Here is an 18,841-nt window from a genome sequence, read left to right as displayed (position 1 = left end):
TGTGGGTCACAGGACATCTTGGACGGCCCCGTAGAGTGACAACTATAATTTGACATCGAGGTGGTTGAGCCCATGTGATTTGTGGTGAGGAGTAACGCAGAGTGGTTGCTGCATCGTCGCTATTGGATTTTGCCTCCTACTTCGTGTTTGTGAATCGGGAATAATGATAAAGGCAGGTTGTGTGTGTTCCACGGGTCTGTTGTGGGTAGTTGACCACAGCCGTTTAAAAAAAAAGAAACATCCCATTTGTCCATCAAGTATCCGCATCTTGATTTGAGCAAATGTGACCCGACTGATAACCATGGGGAGGGAGTTGGGGGATTGTGAGGTCTTGGAGAGGTCTTTATCCAGCAGTGGATTCATCATAACTGTTGATCATGATGACAGTGGAACTTTGAACTTGTGCGTTACACCGCCAACCAACACCAAGATTATAGGCTTTAGCCAGTTAATAAACTTTTACTTAAATATACTTCACACACCACCATTCAATCAGAAGTAATCCAATATTTGCTCTTTATAGTCTAGATGTGAAGCAACGTCCAATGCCATATGTGTGTGTTCCACGTGTAATGTATCATTTTAATTATCCGCGGAATCCATCCCAGATTAGCCCACCATGGCAATACGATGCAGAATTCGATTTTTTTATTTTTACACCAACTCTGACCAAAATTATAATACATAAAGATCGTGCTGTTGGATCACCCGGCCTGTTTCAATTATTGTTGTTTAATCGGCAGCTTACTCACTTAGCAACGCACTAATTAGCACGGTTCGTTTTCCCAAATCGTGGATGAGTGGCTGCACCGGAGGACAGACATCTCTACCAAATAGCCATACCGACCGCTCTTCTCACTTCACCATCATCATCTCATCAGCTATTCCCTAACCACCACAGTGGTCGGGAGGGAGCCACTGATGGCTTGGCTATTCTCTCTTCACGTGTCAATTATAAAAGAGCAGCAACATCATTAGTATGTATGGCACAAATTGCTGTCACCGCAGCCTAAATAGCTCGAGAGGATGTGGCTGGATGGATTTGCTGTGTGCATGTAAATAATACATAATTCGCAGTCCTTTTCTTTTGTCAGCCCACCACTCGAATGCCTCCTCTAATCTCGCGGTACCGGTCATGGGGGTTCGTTTGACCGTACTTCAGCAGGGCAAAAACGGTGGGTGGCGCGTGGTCGGGTGGCATAGCAATGTGTGGTACGCGTGAACCACCGCCCCACCTCTCCTCGTGTTCGTGTGTGGGCGTGTAGCTTTGGGAGGTAATTCTGGCATGTCATTTTTTGTTGTTGCTGCAAAAAAAAACAAGGGCAGGCATTTACAACGAATCCGATGCCGTTTTTGTCTTAACCCACGGGCGACTGTGACCCAGCCGAACCACTCCTTGAGGAATGGGGCAATGATGCCTGACTCAAAAACCGGTTCTTCCAACAGGTTTGACAGCATCACCATCCGGTAGAAGCTCCGACGGTTGAGGGAAAGAGCTGCGTGTGTGTGCGCGCGTTTTTGTGTGTGACACGCGCACGGCTTTCGGGGTTCATTGCCCATCTCAATCAATAGCCAGCCACTCATTTCTGGCCTCGGGGGTAAAAATGCCCTGCATCACACGGAATAAATATAGTTCGTTTTCTTTAATGGTAGGGGTGTTTCATCTCTGCACATTATATCTTCTCGCCTCTTCTCACTAGAATTGCCTTTGCGCACACGGCACGAGACGGGTCAGTTTCTTTTTTTATATCGTAGGCTAACTCATTAAACATGTAAAATTATGGTAAATAAATGCAGCGCATTCAAATGTCTGGATGTGCCTAATGAAGTGCCCCAGATGTGGGCATTTTATTGGTGAAATGGTGTTTGTTTGACGTAGTCACGCGATGATACGGCCGTGCAACAAAAAACAACGTCCTTATTTATTTTTGGAAAACTAGCAGAGAATTCTAGAAGCCAGGCCTCTGACGTATCGCCCAATTCAATATCGAGCACGAAAGAAAAGAGGTTGGATGTAATAAGCGAAAGCTTTCAGCTCAAACAATTTGGTCTGCACAATTACAGGGTTGCAAGCCTCGCGGTGTTGTTTAGGGGTTGAGGCTGCTGGCAGGATTTTTTTTATTTTATTTTAGTATTGCATAGGTGCGCACGCCTTAATAAAGACGGGCGCAAGGTGTGGCTGGTTTGAGTCAGTACACGTGTCACCGTGTCAGCGCCGGAACACCTCATGCAAACGAAGAGTGTTTTATGACATTTTCCCATTCGCTTCAGGTGTGGATAAAGAGCTTTATAGCTCATCGGTTTCCTCCAGTATAAATGCATACTCTGATCATCGGTATCGTCAGCCATGATCAATCCACTGTTGGATGTAGGCCTCCTTGCGGATTAACGCCAGCCGATTCCCACCGTGGTTTACTTGAATTAAAACAAAGTTTGTCTTTTAGTACAATCATGAACAGCACATGGCACACTGCTCAGATGTCTGCAACAATTGTTACTCGGTTGTTCCAGATGAACCCTAACACCCACCTCTCTGAATATCCTCTGTCAATCCAATGTGGACTACCAGCAAATACCGAATTCATTTCTAAACCCTCCCGGTGATGTTGGTATGATGATGATGATGTTGACATTAACAACCAAACACCACTTGATGGTGACGCTGATGACGCTCAGTAAATATGACATAGCAAACGTGGCCGGTCCAGCCAGCCCCGCACAATTAACTGGTACCAGAAATAAATAAATAAGCCAGGCATATTCACAAAAGGCACAGCGGCGCTGTTGCCACTTAACGAGAGAGTGAGACACGTGACCTCCGCAAAAGACACGCGCCCACACAAAGCGGTTTTCATACCCACGCAGCATTTTGCTCATTCACATTTCTGCAAAGGGCTTTTTTTTAAACAAATTCTCCGCCCGTGAGTTACCGCATATGCAGCGAGTTCATCAAGCGGTGGGTATTTATAACTCAGCCACCGCTCTCGCCTTCCTTACCCAGCGCGAATTACCACAAGAGTGGCAGAACAACGAAAAGCATGAACAATGCACGCTGTTCTGGAGATGGTGGCGGTGGCAGGAGTGGCTGCAGCGGTTGCGGTGGATACTGGGAGCCTCCGACTTGCTATAAGCCTCCAACAATGCGAATCCATCAACAGTTGGGAATTCAAACTAAGTCGTTCCATGCTGCGCGCACCCGATGATTGTCAAACACGTCCCACGTGACGAGCTCGTCAATTAACGTTTGCCTGCGTTAATAGAGCCGATTCAAAATAAGATTGAGATGTGTGCGTGCTTCGCTATCCACGTGCGCGTGTCCACGTGTTGAACGCGACGTAGGCAGCGTTGATTGCTAAGCCGCGTCACGTGGGACGTGTTTAACAATCATCGGGCGCGTGCAGCGTGGAACGCGTTAGCACGTTATTTGAACGGGGAGGCGTACTTTGGTCGACGCTTAAAGGGGTCGTTCATAAATGACGTCACGCGAATTTGGACGATTTTTGACCCCCCCCCCCCTTCGTCACACGGCGTCACAAAAAGCCAGACCCCCCCTCAAATATGACGTCACAAAGCTCTGCCCCCCCCCAAAAAAAATATTAAACATGCTTAATTGTAGTGCGTATTTAATGTGGCGCTGCACTCTTATGTTGTTAGAGGAAACATTTATTAAAAAGTATATTTAATTAATTAGAACGTGTTGTCTATATTTATTCAAAGTTGCGCATTTTGATGTGACGTCACATTTCTCAAACCCCCCCCCCCCCCCCGGTCACACATCGTCACAAATGTCTGATCCCCCCACCTAGGTGCGTGACGTCATTTATGGACGGCCCCAAAGACGTAGCGTGGTGAGTCGCGATGACAAGTTTGTGAAACCTTTCCCAATGGTGTAGCAGCAGCAGTAGCGGCAAATCATGATTTGACGCACACATCGTTTGTGCCCTCCGGCCGATAAGGCACTGCCCCCATCTGCACAGTCAGCAACGTGGCTGTCTTGCGGGCGAGTGGCATTTTGACGCATTCGAGTTCTCAACCGAGAACAAAAATAAAAGCTCGAGCAGCAAGGGCGTTTTCTGCGATCCGGAATCCACACCACCGTACTCCATCCACCCCTGTTGGTTTTTGCGGGGGTTCTGTGTTCCAGGTTTGCTTGTGTGTTGCAGGTTTGGGTGTGGTGAATGGAATGCGGTTGGTGGCCTCGCTTCGCCCAGGAGCAAATCAGCATCGCGCGGGACCATCGACTGAACGACCGGTTGGGTATTGCTCGTGGTGAGACACAATGTGGATATTCGTACCACTTTCAAAGGTTCGGCCACGGTGGCTAGGAGATGTTAACGTCCTCGCCCGGTATACAAGAGGTCATGGGTTCGATGCCGACCCTGACGTCTGCTGCATCATTGGAGTTCTTGCATGTTCTCCCCGTGGTCGCGTAGATTTTTCGGTCAGGTTCTGCAGGTTTTCCCTCCACATCTAAAAACATCCGCTTAAGAGTTTTTTTTTTTTAGCAACTGTACATTTCCACACGATAAGCCACTTCGTATGAGCTCTCATTTGTGGCCAGATCGCTCATGAAACGTAGTTATATCGCTCGGCGGTTCTTACCTGGTAAAATAGTTTAGTTGAAATAGTTGGGGGGAGGGGGGGGACTGCAGGGAGATTCGTTAGCAGGCGGTCAAACTGCACAATTCCTAATTTAGCACGGAGGGTTTTTTTTAATATTAGGCAATGGCTGATGTTTGCTTTCAGGTGAGCATTTGTCGAGAGAGGCACGCCACGACATTTCGGCGCGAGGAGTCATGCGGGCATCAAGGAGAGAGCGTGCCGAGGCCAGGTTGCAAGGGAGGTTCTCGTCCTTGATCGCTTCTCTCAGTCCCACACTCGTCCCCTGCCTTCTCCGTCCGTGTCACGGCAGTTCTCTTCTATCTCCTCCTCTGCTCCTCCCCCTTCCACTCTTCCCGCTCCACTGTATATACAAATCGTTTTTTTTTATTCTGTATACGAGTCGTTCTGTTGTAATGTGTGCAATGTCGTGGCGATTGTTATGATTACTAGTGTTCGAATTTGTTTCGTTTAGAAGCTTTCGTGACTGCAGTGATTCATATTCTTGGTTCTTTCGGTAAAGTCACGTAGAAGGGAAATAATAAAATAATACAAATAAAACAATACAATTCTCACGACGTTTCGATTGCAACACAAGCAATCATCATCCCTTCTACGTGACTTTACCGAAAGAACCAAGAATTCGAATGTGTTGTTTGTATAGGAAAACTTTTACCAAATGGCGTTTCTATTCCTCGTTTTGAAATATTTTAACGAATCTTATTCCTCACTCTAGATGCACTATTTTTCAATATGTCTCTCTAATCTTAATGTTCAGGTTAGTTAAATATTTAATTCATAATTCAGAAATATATTGTAAAAAAAATTTAAAATATATTTGTTGACTTTTTTCATTGCTGTATTGTATTTATAATTGTTATGCGACTTGTTGCAAACGTTACGTTTTAAATGTAACAATTCTGTTTTGTTGATGAACCCCGATTCAGGAGCTTCTTAGCTCACAGGTTAATTCGAAATAAACTGTTTAAACTGTTTTTGGCAGGAATCCTCCCCCTGGCGTCCCTTACGCGGGCACTTTTCCATTCAAATCCAACGCTCTTCTGTAAACGATGAGAAACAGGAGACCCGACACGCAGGCTGGAAACAATTAGATGGGAAGTGTCACGTGGTTACCACACTACAAATACGTACGACGCTCTCGGCCTTGTCTAGACCACCACCAACTCAAAAGAGCTGAACGCGTGCCGTATTGCTTCAGGCACTCGCAACCAGTGGCGTCACTTGGAGGGTGCGGACCGCACTGGGTGACACCATCAGAGGGAGAGGGTGGGGGTGACACCAAAATTACTTTACAATTTTTTGAGCAGCGTTTCAGCAGAAATGTCTTCTTTTTTATATCCCTGTAGTTAGTTATAACAACAACAAAAAACATAATTCGTGAGCCCAACTTACATGTACTGTCAGAGTTACCCAATTCCAGTGATGCTTCGAGTCACGTGGTTTCGTCTGCACGCGGTGCTGTTTTCGTTGCTGCTCGTGTTATTATAGTCGCTGATTTTGTCAAGTTTTCTGGTGTTTTAGCTACAATATTGTGGCAATTAGTATTTGTTAACCTATATCAATAACTTTTTTGAGAATGTAGTAGTAATTAAACGAAAAGGAGAAAAATCTAAAAAGGCGTCCGCTCCGTTACTAATAATGTAACAAATAATGTTGTAATTTAATGTAGAAATATTTTACAAAACAATTTTGTTGTTAGTATTCATATCATCTAAGAAATATTACATTAAAGCAATTTACAACTATATTTATCACATTATTCTATGATTAAATTGACTATTTAAACATGAAGGGGGGGAAATGCTGTTTCTTGATACATGTTGAGAAATATAACTTATTTTTTTATTTGAGTCTTTTAATTTTCTTTAAAAACATCACTGTCTTGCAAATATAGATATGGTTTTACGTTTTTTTACTTCGAATTATATTGTTTTCTTACCGAATTTTCACTTTAACCACTTGAAATTAAGTAAAAGTAAATACATTTAGGCTGTACGTAAGATATTGCCATTTAAAGGTGTAATTTAAATTTTGCTACTTATTTATGTCACTACTATTGCCATTTACATTCAGTGATATACGGGAATTACGATTTACGAGTAACATTACTAAATATTAGTGAGAGAGACGACCGCTTGTGTTGCGATCGAAACGTCGTGATTTGTTTGATTGTTTTCTAACTACGTGACTTTACCGAAAGATCCAAAGAGCAGAGATAAAAGTTTTATTTTCTGGCTGGCTTACTGCTTGGATTCACGCCTGCCTGGCTGGCTGACGTCCTCGGCCTCCACGCCGACCGTGAACCTCTCGTCAATGCCGCGGCAGACGCGATCTCGTACGATATGAGACAACGTAGCTAGCCTGGGGCTGGCAGGGGGTGCCTTGCCCCCCCTCCCACCCTCCCCCCCTCGTTGCACAAAGCTACGAGTTGAGGCCGCCTTGACAACCACCATGAACATCTATTTTCAAACAACGGTGTACAAGAACAGAAACTTATTTTGCGAATACGGAGCGCGCCCTACAGCGGTGAACGTTCGAGACCGTGAGCGTAATGACGATGCGATTAGGCGAGAAGAGTCGCGACATATAAATAGTCTGGCGTGCGAGACGAATGAATTATTGGGGTCCCCACCTGACCGATTGCTGCGCGCCCCCTGAGTAATGCAGTTACGACGCCACTGCAGTTACGACGCCACTGATTTGAGACGAAGTTGTTGCTTTCTTGCTGCAATTACGGACGGACGGCGACGTCGAAAGGACGTACGGGCTGCTCGTGTTTGCCCAACAACAACAACAACAAAACCGATGGGCAATTTCCAGACATTTTAAGAATGCATCTACACTATTTTCCACAGTGTTGTTTGTAATTGTTTTTCTTGTATGTTCAGTCGAGTTCATTCCATTTGCCCCAGGTATGGGTGGAGGGGGAGGGGAATTCCTTCCTTACTGGAGGGCAAATAGGACTTTTTAAATGTCGATGGGGAGGCAAAGGTATTTTTAAAAGTCGACAAGCTCTCACACCTGACAAGTATCGGTGTATAATTATTCGTAAGATCACGTGCTTCGGTTATTTTTGATACGCTTTAAACGCATACGCTCTGTCTTGCTCTTTCCTATGGCCTATTTTGAGCAACTATAAGAGATTCACTTTCCTATGGCCTATGCAGAGCAACTATAAGAGATTCACTTTACGTGCGCAACTGAGGTAGGTGTGAGGGTTGTGGTAAATCTCGTAAACATAATCCAATACACTAACTAAATAAACTAAGCTTTGTATTTTACTAGGTAAAGCTCACGGAGCTATATAGCTCTTTTTCAGAAGCAGTCTGGCCACAAATTACAGCCCAACGAAGTGGCTTATCACGTGGAAATATATAGCAGCAAAATACTCTAAACGTGTGTTGATTCTAAATGTGGAGGGGAAAACCGGAGGACCTAGAGAAAAATCCACGCGACCACAGGGAGAGAGAGACGCAGAATCTCAAAATATACAACAGGCGTCATGGTCAAGATCGAACCCACGACCTCCTGTATACCAGGCGAGGTCGAGTTAACATCTCTTAGCCACCGCGACTATGAATGGTAATTTCGTAGAAGGTTGTGTTGCTGTTAGGGATCCACCCGTATTGGTGTCCCCAGCCCTGCCGGTTGTGTAGCGGCCTCTCGGGCAGACTTTGCAATTCCCCCCCCCCCCCCGTCCATCCCACCTGGCCTGCGCACCTGGCGACAGCCCTATCGTCATTATTGCTAATTCACTGACTTCCGAGGACGCACGCGTGTTGGACAGTATTGCAGAATCCCTGCATATGTATTATTTTCTTCCTTGTTTGCAAATTGGCGTGGCTCCCCATGCCAAATATGACTTGCTGAGTAACCACGTGCCACTGCCGTGTGTCACAGTTTGCCTTTGATAATAATAATGTTGCGTTTTATATACAGCGTCGTCCTCGTTCATGCCGATTGCATCTCTCACGATCACCAAAGAACCACAGACACGGTGAGCCGGCACTACCGACGGTTGCCCAAGTTCCACAGTCCTCTATATAGCAACACGTGTTCAGCCAATTAATGAGCGTTTCGTGCGCGTGGGGGAGGTAACTGGAGAAAAATCCACGCGTGCAAAGGGGGGCACCCACTCTACGACATACAGATGGGATGGATTACCTTAGGCTACCACTTCGCTGCATCGCCTTCTCACAGCGAGCCAGGGTTGTCACGCAACATTTGCGTGATCCACCAAGCTTCGCCTCCGCGGCGCTGGGCTACAGGCGTGCGTCATCACTCGCCCACCCAGCTTTTGCCATCACTTTGTTTCATTCCATGACAGCTTGAGTTGCCTTCAGCTGACTGCGGTTATTTACATCGTGGCTTGAGATGACATCCCATGGCTCCTTCTCTTTCAATTATATTCCCCTGGTGTTTTTTTTGCCATTTGAAACTCTTACAGCTAAGCAGTGTACCAGGCTGTGTCAGAACAGTCCCGGATGATAACGTCACAGACTTCGAAAGTGACTTCAGTATTCCTCAATATATATTTGCACTCGGGGCAATAAGACACGTTTATTTTTTTTTGTTTCCATGAAAAGGCCAAAATGTTGAATTCCCTGGAACAAGCCAAATGAAACTTGACTTAAAGCTTTCGTGACTGCAGGAATTCATATTCTTGGGTCTTTCGGTAAAGTCACGTAGATATGTTTAAAGAAAATAATCAAAAATAACAGAAAACTATGACGTTTCGATCACAACGCAAGCGGTCGTCTTCAGGAACACGACCGCTTATGTTGCGATCGAAACGTCGTAGCTTTCGGTTTTTTTTATTATTATTTTCTTTGAACCTATCTACGTGACTTTACCAAAATACCCAAGAATAAGCCAAATGAAGTGAAAATCCAAATAACATTTTGAAAGGTGTGTGTGTTCAGTGCATTGGTTATCGGGTTGGAACCATCAAATTGGGAAGCCCGTTTAATCACGGTACCTGCCAGGATTTTAGACCTTGCGGTCTGACATTTGACCCCAACCGGGCCACCCCACTCTTCCCGTTCTCCCAGGTCGCAGTTTGAGCGGCTGTCACGTGACCACTCGCTCACTGGCCTCTCTGTGTTTTTGCCGCAGTCTGAGGGGCTGTGAATTTGCTCTGCTGTTCACATCACGGCTATATTTGTAACAAAATAAATAAGCAGGCGATATGCCTCCTTGCCACATCTGTCCCTCCACAATGAATAAAAAAACACTTAAATTATTTTACATAATGAGACCTCCTTTGCCAGTACCAAAAGATAAGAATAGGTTTTTCCCCTTTTTTATGGCAACAAACTGAAACCTTTTTACAAGGAATCATGTCTGCATTAACCACGATACTTGTGGTCAGAATGCAAACAAAAAAATACTATGATAATATATGCTTTGTCCTTGAAACTTATTGGTCCACACCAGAGACAGCTTTCTTTTCTGGTGTGGACCAATAAGTCACAAGGACAATGCATATATTATCAGTGTTTTTTTTATTGCATTCTGACCACAAGTACAGTATTGTGGTCAATGCAGACACGATTCCTTGTAAAAAAGGTTTCAGTTTTGTTGCCAGAAAAAAGGGGAAAAACCTATTCTCATACTTGAAATTATTCTCTACACATCCCATCAGCCAACACGGCCTTCTGAGGAGTGCTTCATTTTTCGCAGGATTGCTTCAGCACAATCAACCGCAGGGTTGTCTGCTTAGTTTGTCACTTGTACTCTCCACGATGACACGAATGGTTATTTTGGTTTATATTTGGAGTCACTTGGCTCCACATTGTAGGGCTGCAGGTGTCTTGTGTGTGTCCGGACAACCCCCAACATGTTTAGGTGTGGCGCCACAAGACGTTTGGACAAAAATTCACAGTACTGTATTTGAGAACACTTCTTCATCCCTTCAGGCAGGTGACATGAATTCTGATTCCGCTAATGACGAAACCTCGAAATACATAATGGCATAGCAACGGCAGTTTTACTGGACATCTGTGAAAAAAATAGCTTCATGGCTCATCGGATTTCTCCAGTGCGAATAAATATTCTGATTCTGAGTTTGCTTGGATAGGACACGTGGCAGGAGTAGTAAATGAATATTCACGGAGTAGCAGCCAGATAATGAATCGTCTCATCTTTGGGTGCTATAGGTGGGTGATGCTAGTGGCTTGGGGAGGATTTCGTCCAGCAGTAAATTGACTGACCGTGACTGATAATGATGTTGTCGATCATTAAAAAAAAACATTCTGTACCAAAATATGGATAGAGGGCAGGGCGATGAAGCCAGCGACATCATCATCAGCACTGTTGCTCTCGCAGACCCCATGGCCAATTAACTGGCGTTACACCAATCCACCAGCAAGCCTTGACGTCGGCAGAGAAGGAGTTAGGGGGGGGAGAATCAATGTGTCATCACTCAGGTTCTCAAGTTGACTTTGTTTAACCAGGTTGAGAACTCAAGAGACCAGCATAAGCCTCATTTGCAAGAGTGACCTGCTAGTAGGGGCCAGTGTTCGCCATGTAAAATCCCAATTGAGAAATCTGCGGTGAAGTTTATGAATTTGGCGAATTTGGACCATGACGCCGGCACACGGTGGCCTAACTCTTGCGAATGACGTCAGGGGGTCTATAACATCCACTGGGATATTATTGCTGCCTATACAAAGTATCGTAATATTGATCAGGGTGGCCTGCTGGATTTCGAACCGTGAACCTCGGCAACCGACGGCGAGCGCGCTGCCTCTGGGCCGCGTCACCCAGACTGTCGGGCGAGTTGAACTTTATAGACCACGCCTAGGTGGACTCAGCCTCAAATGAGTACCTGGTGCGGTGTGTGTGTAAACAATGCCACTGGGGGAGACAAAGGCGGCCGGGCGTGCTGCTGGCAACACCGCTCTCTCGTGTGCCGTGCCGGCCTTCAAAGACCCCACTCGCAAACAGCACTTGCTACAAAAGTCTATTAAAAGGCTTGGGGGGGGGGTATCTTTGTCTTATAAATAAATGTAAATATTCTACGTGAACAAATACACACAACGCGCTGTAGGCGGATGCACAGGGCAACTACAGAAAGAGCCGAAACAAAAACCGCCCATCAGGGGCCGCGTTATCCGAAGGCGATCGTGCTCACACACACCTCGCTCTCACACACACACACACACCTCGCTCTCACACACACACACACCTCCCTCACATACACACACACCTAGCTCACACACACACCTCGCTCCCACACACACACACCTCGCTCCCACACACACACCTCGCTCTCTCACACACACACACACACCTCGCTCTCTCATACACACACACCTCCCTCACATACACACACACACCTCGCTCCCACACACATACGCCTCGCTCGCACACACAGACACCTCGCTCTCACACAGACACCTCGCTCCCACACACACACACCTCGCTCTCTCACACACACACACACCTCGCTCACACACACACACACACCTCGCTCACACACACACACATCCCTCGCTCATTCGCGGACAGCGGGACGCCCGTGCGGGCTTATCGCCACGGTGCACGTGGAATCCCTCCCCCCCCCCTGTCACTGCGTAATCAACTATCCCGGGCCGCATGCTGCCTCTGCTGAGCCAGGGCTCACAGGGGTGGTCCAGAGTGGAATGTACCATGATTGGCAGGGTTCGGAGGAGGAGGGTGAAACGAACGTTGGTGGTTTTCATAATCGAAAAATGCATGTCTACTGCGTTGGTGGCGCATGGGTATTCCTGGCATTCATTTGCAACGTTTGACTCATTTGCAAATTGGCCGGCAACACGCGGTGTTTGAAATAATTTTATTACAACGTTTCTGCCAATCACCGCCTACCTATATTTACTTTATAATTAAGTTGCGTGAAGTAAAAAATACAGGAAAAGTTATCACGCGATGGGGGGGTAGGAGGGGGGAGATGTGATCTCAAAGTTTTTCGGAGGATGTGTCTGGCAATCTTTAGATTTTTTTCAGGGTGGGTGGGTGGGGTGGGGGGGATGGATTGGAGCCACGCAGATGTGACTGTAACTATGACGAGACTTAAAAAGTCATCACAATTTGTTTTTTTGCTGTTGACAATTTCTCATCGTATCGACGAACAAAAGCGCACACGCGACTGCGCATTCCGGGTAAATATTCGCTCCACTTCAAAGAGGGAAGAAGTGGAATTGTTGGAATTTTTTGAGTCGTCGCGACGCGTAAGCCCTTCCACTCGGCGGCCACGCGTATTTTGGAGGCATTTAAACAAAAAAAAGCGGAACCGTGTCGAGGTGATGCGTCCCTGTTGGCAGGCCTAGGGGGACACCCGGTAAGAACATGCAACATGCATGCAACATGCATGCAACATGCATGCAACATGCATGCAACATGCATGCAACATGCATGCAACATGCATGCAACATGCATGCAACATGCATGCAACATGCATGCAACATGCATGCAACATGCATGCAACATGCATGCAACATGCAACGTCCTGGCGCCTCTTCCACGTGTGTGCACTGTCTCTTTCGATTCGCGTCGTGTGTTTGCATTCCGAAAATAGTGAACGTACCTGCACCTTTGCCTAACTTCCTTCTGGACAACATAAAACATATCTAAAACACCCAACAGGCATTTAAACGCCCGACAGAATCAAATGCAAGTACGTTTCCACTCCAAAAGGCGTTTACACCAGTGGTTCTTCTTAACCTGACCTGGGGTGCCCGCTGCACCCCTGGGGGTGCGAGATGCCCTTTCTGGGGGTGCGAGACATGGCCTTATTTTTTTGAGAAGCTAAAAATCACCGAAACAAATCGAGCACGGGTACGTAAGTTACAACTTACTTTATTTCATCAAACCCTATGTATTTGTTAACATACATTTTTTTTTTACGATTAAGAACCAAAGGGGCACAAGGATGCAGTAAAGGTTAAGAACCGCTGGTTCTTTATTTTCTGGGGGTACGAGTTTCGAGTTAAGAACCACTGGTTCTTAACTCGAAATTGGTTCTTAACTTGAAACTCCTGTGCTCACCAGCCGTGAACCACGGGTTCTTAACACTCCTCCGGCCGCAACTATCGACGCCGCTTGCACGTGTTCAAAACCTGTGCGTCAAAAAAAACGATAGGGTGGCATCGCGGTAACCAAGGACGACAAAACTACGGACGGAATTAGTAACAGGGGGGGCCACGGAGCAGCCGGGGAAGGCCACGCGGGGGAGAGAGAGAGAGAATTGTCTGTCATGTGCCATGCCACTTCGGGAGGCGGTGACACGAGAAGCGTTTTGTGTCGCGTCTCCTCGAGATGGATCCCAGCCGCCGAGCGTTGCGCGCAGGGACTGACGGACGACGATGATGATGATGACGATGATCGGTTTCACACGCAGGAGGATTTAGCGACCAATATTGTCCATAATGGAGGGGGAGGGGTTGGGTCAAACCCGCCACCACCTGACAGTGGCCAATTAGTAAGGTTTGTCACGTAAACAAAAGGTGCCAATTCAGTATCAGTTGGACGCACACATTTCGATTTAAAGCTTTCGTGACTGCAAGGATTCATCTTCTTTGGTTCTTTCGGTAAAGTCACGTGGAATGAGAGTAAAATAAAGCAATAAAACGGCGTGAGAATTTTATTGTTTTATTTTATTATTTTATTCTCATTCTACGTGACTTTACCGAAAGAACCAAAGAAGATGGACGCACACGCTTTTGCTTTAAATTAGTGGTGGGGCGTCGGTGGGGGAGGGTGGAGTGCGTGTTCTATTCGGGAGAATACGGTAACACGAGTCCTGCCATGCTCTTTTTTGCTGAATGTTCTTTTTGTTTAAAAAAACGAACACACCACGTGTGTCTTCTCTCTATATATAAATACAACCCAATCCCCATTAATGCTGGCTTTCCTAAGCGAGCCATTATAATAGAGCTCCTAATAAATAATAAATAGAGGCAGCTCGACCTGCTTTGCAATAATTAAATATCAGCCGGTTATTAGGGGATTGAAGGTGAGAGTAGTTTTTGCAGACCCGGTCAGAGAGACGGGCAAAGGTGCAAACGCAATTTTTGACTTGCAAATGAGCCAGCCCCCCACAGATAAAGGGCGGGGAGCGGTGGCGCAGTGATTAGCGCGCTGCGCTGCGAACCCGGCGACCCGAGTTCGAGTCAGTGCCGGATTAAGCTAATGCGGGGCCTGTAGCATATGTTATAAAGGGGCCCTAAATTAAAAAAAAAAGATTAAAACACATACATTTTTAACTTGCATAGTAAAGTAATTGTCGTTTTTCATTTGCTATACAGCCATATAATACGACAAATCACTAACCTTAAACACCCAGTCGTTCGTAAAAGTTAAAGGCGGTATAGTACTATAGTAATAGAGCAAGTGCAGAATCGCTGAACCGGAATTGATAGCTTGAAAGCATTTAGCGCGGGGCCCTTGAAAGTAAGGGGCCCGTAGCTACATATGTAGATACTTTTGCTCCTAGGATAATCCGACACTGGTTCGAATCCCACTCAAGGCCACTACCAACGCCGGAAACTATTATCTGAACCAGTCCTGGGCATCCTCCTCCCCTTGGTCGACTCATTCTCAAATTAGTAGCTGGTGTGGTTTGTAAAAATCGCCACCAGGGGAGACAAAGGCGATCGGGTGTGGTGTTGTCAACCCATTCCCTCGTGTGCTGTGCCAGCCTTCATAGGTTACTCGCTGATAGCACTTGCCACTACAGTCTTTTGAGGCTACACGGGGGATCGTTGTCTTGGTCTTGTGAGAGAGGGGGCACACGAATTCACAAACATCACCCGCAAAATACCAAATTATAATAGACATTATTCATTTAACAGATAATTAAATTTCAGTGATTTAGTGCATTATATATGCCATATTACCCAAAAGGAAAATTTATCGCGGGAGGATAATGCATATTTATATGCTGTAAATATATTTTGTGGAATAATTACCCATCTTGGTATATGTACTACTGTGTTGTATATTTTAACAAGTGTGCATATTGCCTAATCCTTATCCTGGGCTTAATCCGTCACTCGACATTTTCCACTCCTGTAGCGGTTGGCTCGACAGCGGGGATTATCGGCGTAAGGCACTACCACTAAATTACAGGGTATGCCTATACAGGATTACCGGACTGTTCCAGGCTTATATTGAGCAATGCTCTTCGCTATTCACACCTCCGCTGGTGCCGTTTGTTACTGGCCGTTTGGCCTGCGCTCAGCAGCCGTGAATTGTTTTATGCGTACGTACCTATTGGGCTTGTATGAGAATACTTATATATGTAAATTTGCGAATTTATTAAATATATTTTATTTCCCCCAAAAAACTCTTTCAAGCAATTGTGATGTTTTCACAAACAAAAATAAACGCACGTCTCGTTGCAAATTAGACATTGGTACAAAAAATATAAAGGCACTACCACTCGAGTACAGGGTATGCCTATCCACAAATTATGATACACACACACCATATATTGTATGAATGCTTAACTTCTTTCGCGCCGTACGTAGCCATCCGTGCTAATATTCTTTGGGTATTTCGGTAAAGTCACGTAGATAGGTTCAAAGAAAATAACAAAACACAAAAACTACGACGTTTCGATCGCAACAAAAGCGGTCGTCTTCCTGATGACGGCCGCTTGTGTTGCAATCGAAACGTCGTAGTTTTTTCTGTTATTTTCTTTGAACCTATCTACGTGACTTTACCGAAAAACCCAAATAATATGAATTCCTGCAGTCACGAAAGCTTTAAGTCAAGATCCGTGCTCATGTTATACACCTCGTCTAATTGGCTTAAATAAATAAAGAAAAAAAAGAACACCGCTTTCCTTTGCTGGAGTCCCCCAGCTTGGAGCCATCATTGTTCGCCCCCTTCGACGTGAAGAGATTAAGTGGGGAGCCTGAGACAGGCCGTAATAATACTGGGCAGCAGCTGGCTTGCAATGATCAAGTCAATCCCGCTTCACCTTTGAACCCAGCCGTGGCATCCTCCATCCCAACCGCTCCACCTCCATACGTCCCCCGTCAGTTGCTTACCAAATGCAACCAAATGGCGCTGTCGTGTAACAGCAAGCGTCGCGAGACGAACACGAATGCCCATTTGCATCTCTCGCAGAGAGCGGCACCGCCACGCGTGTATGGTGTACGTTGAACTTCTTTCGCACCGTGCGTAGCCAACAGCGCTAATCGGAGGTGCCGGCCGGCCGGCGGGCGGGCGGGCGGGAAGGACGAACGAACGAACTGAACACAAAAAGCAGTTCTAAAGAAATTCGTTTTCCATCTACATCTCAAAGTGCCATAGCTCCCAGTCGAGTGGCCTTATTCGTTGGTAGAGGTTGGCCCTGGAACGCGGCCGCCATCGTCATCGTCGTGCCACTGCTGCACATTCGTAGCAGCAGCGTTCAGTCGACGCCGACTTTTAGGAAACATTTAACGCCCCCCCCCCCCCCCGTGCCAGCCTCCTCTCTCGCCTGGCTCTCGAGTGCCGCACTCGGTTCGGCTCAGCGCCTCGGAGTCACGGTCATTCCTGTCCCGGGAAATACTGCGCGCGTTCTAAATCGCATTATTCTGTGCGCGTGTAAGTGCCGCGCGTTGAACTACTTCTGCACCGTACGTAGCCACTCGTGGCTCATCGGAGGTGCGATGAGCCACGGTTGTAGTTCATAGTAGGAGTTGTTGCACCACAGCGCCTCATTTGAGATCCCTTCAAGTGACCTCTGGCACGGCACGGTAAATGGGGCAGCGCGTCCACACCAGCTCTGCATATGAGAGAACAGTCGTTCCTCGGTTAAGGTTTTTAATCCGTTCCACGAAAACTGCTGTTAAGGGGCTATCCATTTAGTACGTACGCATGGAGGGGGAGGAGAAGGGGTTGACCCAAATGCGTACGCTTGCGTATGAGGGGTCTACTGACAATATAAGAATGTATATGGAACGGGGAGGGGGTTGGTGAAGCCTCGATAATAACGTGTCTACATTGGCCTTCAAATGAGCCACAGTTCAGTTTCTTCAGCTGTCGGACAAGTACCAGCGAGAGAAGTAGGCCTGTGGGAGAGGTGTCACTTGTGTGCCACCCTAGCCCTAACTGCGAGCTATCACGCAGCTCAGCAAAATAAGTGGCCAAGGTACGCAACTTAATTTATGAATGCAGCATTGATCGTTTCTGCGTGGATTAAATATCGGCCGTTCTAAGGATTCGGGGGTGGCAGGGTGCGTCAGGCGTACGTACGCAGGTGGAGTGGGGGTGTAAAAAGTCCGCGTGCGTACAGGGAGGGGGGGAGGGGTCAAGTTTTGACAGATTTTTGCGTACGTTCTAAATCTATGGCCCCTAACCGAAATGACCATTAATCAAAGGTAGTTATAACCCAACGGATTCTTCCAGGATAAATAATGATTCTGAAATTGTCCAGCTCCCCCCCCCACCCACCCATCTTCATGAACTCGCGTCATGAAGTATGGCCAAACAACCCCCGTGGCAATGCATTCGGTGAACCTTCATGCAGCAGTAGATTTGGCAAGAGCTGTAAAATATTACGGTTGTTCAGAGTGGGATGGACAATTCAGTGTGCAGGTGCTGGGTGTATTGTTGCATCGCAGAACCGTGAGAGACGCCGATGACTTCACCCAGCAGTGGATTGACCATGGCAAATTCAGATCTATAAAATACACAGAAACAATTTCAACCGAGAAGATGGTTTAAAAATAAAGCAACCATTGGAAAGATGTTCTAAATCGAACCAAACATTAAACTAATTTTCAATGGTACAGTATATTTTTCAAGTAGTGGTACCCCAAACTTTCGCAGCTCTTAAATTCCCTTTTCACACCATCAATAGGCAAACTCCCCCCCCCCCGCGCCAACCGGCATGTGCACCGGCACGTACACCACCTCTGCGCTAAGTCGGCCAATCAAATGCTAATTTTTTATGCTAATTCCTTTGTCAAGGAACCTTGTTTCCTCGCACACAGCTTAAAGGTCCGCGGTCTGAGCGTGGCTGTGTTTCACTCCAGCGCTGTCCTCGAGACAGCCTGATCCCTTCACCTGATGAAGGCCGCTTGTGTTGTGGCCGAAACGTCGTGATTTTTTTGTTGTTTTACCTACGTGACTTTACCGAATAGAACCAAAGAGTATGATGATCATGATGATGATCATGATGATCATGATGATGATCATGATGAAGAAGAAGAAGCGTATAACATACGTGCATATCATTGCGGCC

The 18,841-nt window shown here is 46.3% G+C and overlaps 1 long non-coding RNA gene across 1 annotated transcript; it reads left to right on the top strand.

Annotated features, from left to right (window-relative positions):
* The first annotated feature begins 3,764 nt into the window (after positions 1-3,764).
* LOC142930791 (uncharacterized) lies at positions 3,765-5,605 on the top strand. Its single transcript, XR_012946742.1, has 3 exons — positions 3,765-3,848; positions 4,164-4,269; positions 4,747-5,605. It is a non-coding gene; the product is annotated as an uncharacterized LOC142930791 (long non-coding RNA).
* The last annotated feature ends 13,236 nt before the right edge of the window (positions 5,606-18,841 follow it).

This window comes from Petromyzon marinus, chromosome 43 (assembly GCF_048934315.1).
Source record: "Petromyzon marinus isolate PM22_M1 ecotype Great Lakes invasive population chromosome 43, UKy_Petmar_22M1.pri1.0, whole genome shotgun sequence".
NCBI lineage: Eukaryota > Metazoa > Chordata > Hyperoartia > Petromyzontiformes > Petromyzontidae > Petromyzon > Petromyzon marinus.
The sequence above is the reverse complement of the archived record's forward strand: the minus strand, read 5'-3'. Positions and strand labels throughout refer to the sequence as shown.